Genomic DNA, 10,785 nt, shown 5'->3' on the forward strand with positions numbered 1-10,785 from the left:
AAAGAAAAATTAAATTAATCCTTTAACATTTTTTTATTCATGAAGTCACTCCTTGAAAACACAGGGCTTTAAATCATCTATGAGACTTCAACCTTATTCAATACTCTTAGTGCACAATATTCTCTTAGATATAAAAAAAAAATAACTTTATAATAATCTGTGTATATATCTTAGTAAATTCATTCTCTACATTATTGTGAAGAATATTCTTCAAGTTTTTTTTGTATTCAAAGAACTATGTGCATTTTTCCCATAAGTTCCAATTGTATTTCTGATGACAACTTCATAATCTTTTTCATATTATATATATGCACTCACACACACATTTTATCATACTTTTTAATTAAATAAATTATAATTATATTATACTCTAAGTTTTAATTAATAAATAAATAAAAATACCTAATAAAAAATAAATTAACTTGTGCAAGACTAATTCGAAGGATATACCTTGGCAAAATATTATCCTCTAAAAAGTTGTCTCCTCACAAATATAGTTCATAGAAAGACTCAAATCCACATGCATTGAGGATAATGTATCCTCACTTTTGATGCCATTCTTAAAATCTAAAATAAATATTGATAATAGTCTAGAAATGTGTAAAGAAAAAGAAGGAGTTATAAAAATAATAAAAATAGTGTATATAACTTAATGAAATAGAGTATATATATATATGCGATCATAAAATTATATATATATTTGTATAGATTATTTTTTTATTCATTAGAATAAAAAAGAGATGAATCTTATTATGTGATTGTAATGAGTATTAAAATAAGAATTTTTTTTTAATAATGTGCAAAGTCAACTTAATGAATCAATTTCTCTTATACATGTTAAGAAAGTAAAAAAAATACATCTAATCTTTTCATTATACAAGGGTGTAGTCATGGTCAAGAACAAATGCACATTGTAAGGATAAACTAAACACCAAACCTAAAGCATAACCAAGAAAGATATCAAGGAATGAATACACGCATTGAGCATCTAAATCTAGTAGCTCCAAGGGACTTAAGCATATTGTGCACAAAATAACATCCATCTTAATATAAGATTTATTATTATGGAAATGGTTGAAGACAAAACTCCTCAATAATGCAAATGCCTTAAAATGAATTGATGTGTATTTAAGTTACTTTTGGAGCTCCAAGTGAATTATTCCTTGAATATATTCTTTATAATACATAAGATTTTTATTGATTTGGGAAAATCAATCAATGTTGTATCTCTAAATACTAAGATAAAATAAATAAATATTGCACAAGTAATTTTTTGGTTACTATTGAAAGGTGAAGAGGATGTGGAGAGAAATATGCTAAAAAGAAATAAATTAAATAGTAAGGGGGATATAGTTTAGATGAATAAGATTGTTGTAACGCCCCGCTAAGAGGCCTAGAGGATTGAAACATATTGTAATGTCCCCTACTTGATCTATTTCAATATACTAAAATTGATTGATATTCTTCAATTAGTTATTAACAAGTTCTTATTTATTTTCCTCATTAGATGATTAATTTCATTATTCATAGTTTTTAATATAGATATCAGACCTTCCTACTACTCCAGTTTTAAGGGAGAAGGGTATATGTATGTTACCAAAGCGCTCAGAGACCAAATACAATAAGTTCCCTCAAAGTTTACAAATCCAAGCCCTTACCTATCTTGGGTTTATACCCTCAAGGCTTATGGGTCGTTGATCCCCACCCTATCTTGGGACTTAACCTATTGCTTGGATTTAAACTGCCCCTCTTTGGAACATCTCATTCCCATCTTCTTAATTACTAACAGTAATAACATGATTTAGACTATGAGTATACTAATTTCTTATGTATTATGAATATATATGAAATTTAGTATGATTGTCATACATATTGTAGTCCATATTAATAATAATATTAATTCTGCATAAGAATATTATTAGGTTTCATATATTAAGCATACATACTTAGCTCATCCCCATGCATACCACCAAGAACAAAGATGTTACTACTTTTAACTTAATAACAGTTATAATCTTATCAATCCATGGTGATGTTATTGGATGCTTTGATTTATTTCTTTTATATCTCTCAATGTGAGGGAGAGGTCACACCTCTTCATCATGTATACCCTTTGGCAAGAGACACACCCTTTCACCATTAGCACCCTTTGAAAGAGTGCAACTCTTCATTATTTCTGCCCTTTGAAAAGGACAACCTCTCATAATCAGATCTGCACTAATTATTTAAATCAGATCTGCACTTCTCATATCCAAATTATTCCCACTCTCAAATCAGGTTCTCTTCTCCCTTTGATATCTCATTGTTGAGGGAGTCACAACTTTTCCTTTCATGTCTTTTAACTTTTCATTAACTCAATTAATTTTTAATTAATCATATTTAATTATATCATTTTATATTTTAATTTAATTATTATCATTTATTATTAAATTTTATTTCAAATTGGGGACATTACACATATAAAGCAATGAAAAATGTGAATATATATATATATATATATATATATATATATATATATATATATATTTAACACATGCATTGAGTTACATGAAACAACATGCTAATTAAAAGGTGCACAAACAATAACTACTAGTAGTCCTCAAGGCCCCACAGCAATGCTACTCAAAATAATATTAACCATACATACAAGAACAAATGAAACTTCTTAAATATGATAACAAATTGTCCTTATCAAAGGATCTTGATACATGTTACATTTCCATGAGAATATACATATGATCATTGGTTACATCCTAGGGTATCCATAAGGATAAAATTTCGAAGAGTGCAAACCATGGAGTGAGTACAGGAATCTGGTACATAATGAAAGTGTTCAATCTTCCCACAAGCCATCGCGAATAGTATACAGGTTGAACCAAACCCAATGGGTGCGAAAAGAACTCCACCTAACCATGCGGTACCATCAGGTCCACCCCCCGTGGTAGGAGCTATCAGCCAGACCCAAGAGACAGAAGGAAATACAAAATGATACAAATGATTCACACGAGGCTCACAAGACTACTGTCACAAGAGACTTACAAGGCTATAATCACAAGAACTCAACATTGAAACAACCAACTTCTAGAGGCCCAAGCAATTCACATAAGGACAAAACCAAGATGGACCACTAGGTATGCAATACGGAAGAGTATCATCATTAGGTTGTCATGAGTTACCTTGGTGAATCTTCACTAGGTCACTACCCCCTTCCTGGGTTACCTTGGTGATCTATCCTGACCCCCAGCCCCAATACAAACACTAGTGGACCACGCCAACCTTTCGAAGGGACAAGATTGGTGGACGCTATTCCAAGCCTTCTCTACTTACCTCAAACCTAAACAAGCATCTGAGCGTAAGAGAGCCAACAATTTAATCTTTATTAATGTGTACTAGCTACCCTTCCCAGTTCATTATTTAAGTTTTCACTTGATTACAAAACTCTAATTGAGTTACCCTGGCAGCCACTTTGGGTCCCGACCCCTAACGAAAGCCACTCCCCCTTGAATTGCACCTAGGAATAAAAAAATAAGCACAAGGTCTAAGACACCCAAATAAAAGTAAGAGTCTAGACACCTCTACCATAGAAAGGTTGGCTAACTTGCTAGAAAAAGATTACAAACTAGGAGGTTCAATGCAACAAGATTGATTGACTAGCATAAAAGACATGCAAGACACCAAGTACATCACAATAAATGTTGATGAGGAAACCATACACAATAAAAGAACTCAACAATGACCTAGCCTCAGAAAACAAATTACATTTATACCACATATCTGAGAAACCCACTATGGCAAACAAAACCGACGGTACATACAAATCTCATAATGTCAAACATTAAAATATTCAATCTTAAAATATTTTACCAGAGAGACCATGATCACTTCGATATAATAATTAATTCAAAATAACATTAATTTCTAATAACTGAAATTTAAATCATTAAATCTCATTTATATTTCTAACAACTTGCACAATTAAACTAACATTTCATTATTCAATCATTTCAGACACTCCTTAGGCAACAAATAATGTCTCCACTTCTTCAAGGCTTGAACTGTGGCATAAAATTCTTGGTCATACACTGAATATCTCCTTCTTTTATCATTCAACTTTTCACTAAAATAAGCTAACACTCTTCCTTCTTGACTTAACACTGCTCCACTTGCATCACGGTCTACGTGAAATACTTTGCTAAAATTTGGTAAAGCTAACGCAGGCTCCTCAGTCACCTTCTGCTTCAACAATTCAAAACTCCTATTTTCTCTTATTGTCCACTTGAATTCTTTTCTATCTCCTCTCATTGTCTCAGTCATAGGGCTACAAACTAAACTGAAATTTCTGATAAACTTCCGGTAGAAACTAGCCAATCCATAAAATGATCTTACCTCTCCAATTCTTTCCAATGTAAGCCATTCAACAATTGCTTTTACCTTCTCAGGGTCCATCTTCAGTCCATCCATAGATATTACAAATTCCAAATAGACTAACTCTTCCTTCATGAAACTACACCTCTTAAGATTTATTAGCAACTTCTCTTCTCTCAATATCTGCAAAACTTATCTTAAATGCAACATATGTTCCTCCTTTGTCTTAATGAAAATCAAAATGTCATCCAAATACACAATAAAAAACTTACCCAAGAATTTCTTCAATACCTCATTCATCAATCTCATGAAAGTACTCGATACATTAGTCAATCCAAAAGGCATCACCAACCATTCATACAATCCTTCATTTGTCTTGAATGTTGTCTTTCACTCATCTTTTTATCTGATTCTAATCTGATGGTATCCACTCTTCAAGTCTATCTTTATGAATTATTTAGCTCAACTCAAACAATCCATTATGTCATCCATCCTAGCTAAAGGAATCTGGTACTTCATTGTGATCTTGTTTATTGCTCTGGAATTGGTACACATCCTCCATTCTCCATTCTTCTTAGGTGATAACATGGCTGGTACTGCACAAGGACTCAAAATTTCTCTGATTAAACCTTTCTTCAACAACTCCTATACTTGTCTATTTAGCTCCTCATTCTCTATCGATGGCATCTGATGTGTTGCTTTGTTAGGCAAACTAGCTCCAAGAATCAAGTCCATGCAATCATTGATACTCCTCACAGGCAGTAATCCATCGGGCACATTATCCGAAATGATGTTTGCATACTCTGTCAGTAACTCCTTTATCTCCTTTAGTTTTTCTTCCTCAAGCTCCAAATTCTCAGTCTTCCTAGGAACTAAGGCAAAACACACAATCTTATGTCTCATTCCATCCAGGAATCTCCTTCCATCAACCAAACAAATTCTACCATTCATACAGACTTCACTCTTCAAGGGCTCCTCCAATGGCAACAAGGTTTGTTTCATCCCATTTGCAACAATAGTGTATATGTTCTTTCTCCCATCATGTATTGCTTGTCTATCATACTGCCAAGGTCTACCTAACAAAATGTGACAAATATCCATAGGCATAAAATCACACAAAACTTCATCATGATAATTTCAAATTTTAAATTTTACCAATATTGTTCACTTACTAATATCTTATGATCATCCCGAATCCATGCTATCTGATAAGGCCTAGGGTGTTTCAACCTTTCTGACTTCAACTTATTCACCATTTCTTCTTAAACTGGATTATCTAAACTACCACTATCAATAATGACTTTATAGCACTTACTAGATACCTTACATCTAGTCTTGAACAACTTTCTCCTCTACAAGGGCTCTTCATCATCTCCGATATGACACAAATCTCATCTCATCATCAACAATTCTTCATCTTCTGGTTTGTTAGCTGATCTGGTAGGGTCTTCTTCCACCAATGTCATTTTTCCAGTGTTTACTCTTCCTACATTCAAAAGTATGAAGTCCTTCTTCTCCACACTTAAAGAAAGTTCCTCTAAACACTCTCTTATCTTTTCTTTTGTCATCTTTTCCATAACCCTCATTTTGGTAACTATCAAGTTCTCTCCTCCGGTGGAAATTTCTATCATCCTTCTGGTATGAAATACTATCTTTGTTTACTTCCTTGTCCTTGTTCTGATCTACATAGGTTCCTCTTCCTAGTTGAAATCTTCCTTTGGAAAACCTTCCACCTCTACCTCTTTATCTCTACTCATGTCTCTTGTTCAATTTCTCCTCTGCTTTCAAGGCATATTGGTAGGCTTCCTCAACACTCTACAACTTGATCAAACTGAGTTCATCTTGTATAGGCATCCACAACCCATTCAAATATCTAGCAACTTGTTCAACTTAATCATCAGTATGTCTGGATCTAATATTCAACTTATAGAATGCTTCGGTATACTCCTTCACACTAGATTCCTTTTGCTTCAGGTTTTGCAACTTCAGGAATAAATTCACTTGATAATCAACTAGCCTAAACCTTGATTTTAACTTGGTAACCATGTGCTCCCAAGATTTGATCTTTTCTTTACCTTTTCTTTGTCTATCAACCTACAAATGTTCCCACCAAAGAGATGCATGACCTTTCAAATTAGTACAAGCATACCTCACATTCCTGTCTTTTGCGGTGCCTTCAAAATCAAAATACTTTTCCATCTCTATGATCCAATCTAACAATTCGTCCAAATCCAATCTACCATCATAATCTCATGGACTAAAATACGGTCTGGTATTCGCTCTTGACAATGCTCTTATAAACCTCTCTTCATTCGGATCATTCATTGGTGGATTTGCTACTTATTCTTCCAGTGCTTCTTCTTCATCATCTTCGCTCACATCTTCAACATGCCAACCTCTTCCCTGGGCTATTTCAATAGCTTCTAATTGGGTGACAATTCCTCTCAATATTTCCATCACAGTAGGGTCTTCATTTTCATGCACTTCACCATTCCTATTTCCTCTTCACACCAATCTTCTGCAGTTGCAGGTCAGATCTGCAATCCGCCACCCTACAACAAAATCTTTCAGGACAATGCAATCTCTAGAATGAAATCTTGCTCTGATACCACTTGGTGTAGTCACAGTTAGGAAGGATCTCCAAGAGATTAGTCTGGGCCATGTAGCAGGAGTAAAATGCAATGGAACTAAGACAAGATGATGGAGGCAATGCAGAATTGAATGAATTATATCATAAAAACTGATTTCAATATGTCGACAACATGAAAGCTACAAGATTCATCTCTCTAACCTAATACATACATGCTCAATTACAATACCGATAAACTCCAAACCTCTAAATCTCTAGATATATTTTCTATGTTTTTCCTACTGCCTATTACATGCTAGATTACATTGATTTATATGCTCCATAGGGATCCACATTGGCCCAAGAAGAACAAACCTCGATGAATCAAAATAAAATGTGTAAAACCACCAGGTTGACCTCCACCAAAGAAAATCCTCTGAAAAATACAAAAGAAGAAGTGTGGATTAGAAGGAAGGATGACCGCACACCAAGGAACATTAGAAATAATAAATTGAAGCTCTACAAGCTACATAAATGATCTACAAGATTCACCAAAGCCAAAATAGGTCCAAGTGGTTTTGGTGTTGTAAGCCAAAAAAGTGTCCCAGATACTGGAATCTATAACTTGCTAGAAAAAGATCCAAACATCCCACAAATTTGGGGAAAGGAAGATGATCATGTCCACAAGTAAAATTCAGCTCCGCAAGATCAAGTGAGCAAATGCAAGAAAATGCAAAAAGAAATGCTCAACTGCACAATAGGAAACAAACTGAAATAAATGTTTTTTTTTGGTTGATGCAAGATTTCCAAGAACCATAGATGCTCCTGCATCAATACCAACAAGAGATTTCAAAGAGATTCATGACACAACACTAACAACTTTCCAAGAGGAGATGGTACATGTTAGATATATCTTGATCGATGAAATGAGTTTTATTGGTGAAAGGTTATTGGAGAACATAGATGCACGTCTACACCAAGATTTTCCTTCAAATGTTGATGAAAATTTCACAGGTATGTCTTCTACTCAAGTTGTAAAATTATAATTATTCCATTTTATCTGCAGAATTTTATAGTACAAAAATTAAAATATAGGACTCATGATACATACAAATTACCATAATTAATAGTTAACAAAAATGTTCAAGTATATCTATGATTCTGGTTTGTGATCTTGGAAAATTACCTCTAACGAATGATAGGCCATCATATGAGAGTAGAAGGTAGGCTAAACTATTGTGGGAACAATTCAAAATGATTATTACTTTGGATCATATTTTTCGATAGGATGGACATAACAATGACCAACAATGCTTTCGAGAACTGTTAATGAACATAAGAGATGAAAAACCTACATTAGATGATTTGATGTTGCTAATGACAAGGTCTTATATGATAATTGATCCAACAAGCAGTCGAGAATTTGATAATTGTGTTCATTTATTTTCAACAAAGGATAATGTTCACAACCACAACATGATGAAATTACAATCATTACAAAATCCTATCACATGTAGCATTGCAACAAGAATTGGAAATGTTACTAGCAACAAAAGTGTAATAGATGATTAACTGGACGTAGAATTATTATTATCGAAAAATGTCAAAGTAATGTTGACATCAAATCTGTAGATAGAAGTAGGACTTGTTAAGTGAGCTTTAGGAAATATTAGAAAGATTGTATATATAAACCCCGAAGTGCACCACCTCAACCACCAGCATACGTTTTATTTGAATTTGATAATTAGTCTGGACTGCAATTCAATGATCCTCATCCATCTACCATTCTAATTCCAACAATTGAAAGAGGTGGTTCTTTTCAAATACCATTGTGATTGGCTTGGGCACTAATAATACACAAATCTCAGGGATTGACTTTTTAAAAAGATATTATTGATATAAGGCCAATAGAAAGAACAGGTCTAACATTTGTGGCAATCTCTCGTGTGAAATTTTACAAGGACTATAGATTATGTCACGATTCAACTATGATAGATATGAGAAATTAAAGAAAGGCAAACAAGTTTTGAGCAGAAAAAGATATGAAGACGGGCTTCAATGCATCAAGAGCATGCTTCATGTAAGTTTTCCTTTCATAAAATACATCTATTTTCCATTTATTTAAATATTACTATATTATTAAAATTCCTTCCTCTTAATGACAATGTATATTTTCAATTCTTTATACTATCAAATAACATTGACACTTTTCCCTATCACTTATTACCACAAATTTTAATCTTAAAATTCAACCATAAGAACGTTAATCTTAATGTGAATTTTCTTTCTTGTCACAGGTCTCTAACATAAATGTGAAGAGATGGCAACAACAATTACATTTCTACGACATCAATATTTATGTCTGCAAATGAAAATGTACATTTCTAACATACTATCCAATAATATTGGAACTTTTTTCTCCCATTTATTATAAAGAATTGTAGCTCTAAAATTCAAATATTCAAATGTTAATATTAATGTAATTTTCTTTTGTTTTCATAGGTGCCTTACATAAATGTGAAGATGTGGAGACAACTATTACATTCACAAGTACGAATTGTAACCATCGAACATGAGTTGATTGATTGAATTACCCTTGGAAACTCTATTTTTGTACTTTTATATAGGATGATTGAATTTGTCCATATGTTTGACCAAACCATAGTTGCATCAATATTGTCCAAATTGAACATGACAATGTATAATTTTTAGATTGATGTAAGCTACATGTCGTCTCATATGGTAATATAAAAATAATTTCAAAATTGAAGTATGTTTTACATTTGTACTTAAAAACTATACTAAAGTCTTGTTGTTATCTTTTGACTTAAGGGTATAAAATTGATAAAAGGAGGCGCCTCGAGAAGGATATCTCTCAGCATATTTTATATGTGTATTTTATTTTTACTTCAGTTCCAAAATCAAACAAAAAAGACAATTAATTATTTTATTAAAATTGAGTATACTAAAAAATATCCACAATTTAAAAAAGATGAAGACATCATATAATGAATACATGCACATAATTATAAAAGCAATCAACATATGTTAAAAAAATTAAATTATGAACTCAAAATTTTAAGAATTAACATATAAATATATATTATCTATGATCCACTTCTAAACAAAAATACAACAAAACAAAAATCAAATTATTAAATATAATTTTTTCAAAAAAAAAAAAAAATTACATAAAAATGAACAATCCTTTAAATAAAATAATAATTAAATATTTTATTTGTTAAATAAAATAAAATAAATTATAATTAAATAATAAATAACATAATTTTGTTTCGGGATGTGTACTATTGCGGTTACGGTTAAAACACTTTGTTGGTGAAGCGGTCACCAATGTTGAAACCCTTGCTAGGTTGTTGTGCTTGCGTGTTTGAATAAGTGAAGTGTGGGGTCCCAAATTTATTGCAAAATCGACAGTGTAAAACGCGCGAATAGACGCGTCCAGTTGCTAATGCCAACAAATTTAAAATGGCAGATCACACTTTTTACAATAAGGTAATAAAGCCACTTGCCATATTTTAGGTGGAGTTCCTCATATTTATTTGGAGCCATTAAAAAAGTGATGTTACAAATGACATTTTATTTAATGTATTAAATGTTAAAAAGAAAGATTTGTATTTCTTTTGGGAAAATTAAATTTTATATCTATAATTACCAATAAAAATTCATAAAAATCTTATCATTATAATTTCGAAATAATTGAAAAATTAAATTAGAAATGCAATAGTCTGCCTCACCACTTGAAATTATATTTTTATGAAGTCTGCAGAGCACGATACTGCAAAAAAGGAGGATCAACATTTGTAGGACTAGAAAAGTCTTGATAATAATCA

The sequence above is a fragment of the Cryptomeria japonica genome, chromosome 8 (genome assembly GCF_030272615.1).
Source record: "Cryptomeria japonica chromosome 8, Sugi_1.0, whole genome shotgun sequence".
NCBI classification, from domain to species: domain Eukaryota; kingdom Viridiplantae; phylum Streptophyta; class Pinopsida; order Cupressales; family Cupressaceae; genus Cryptomeria; species Cryptomeria japonica.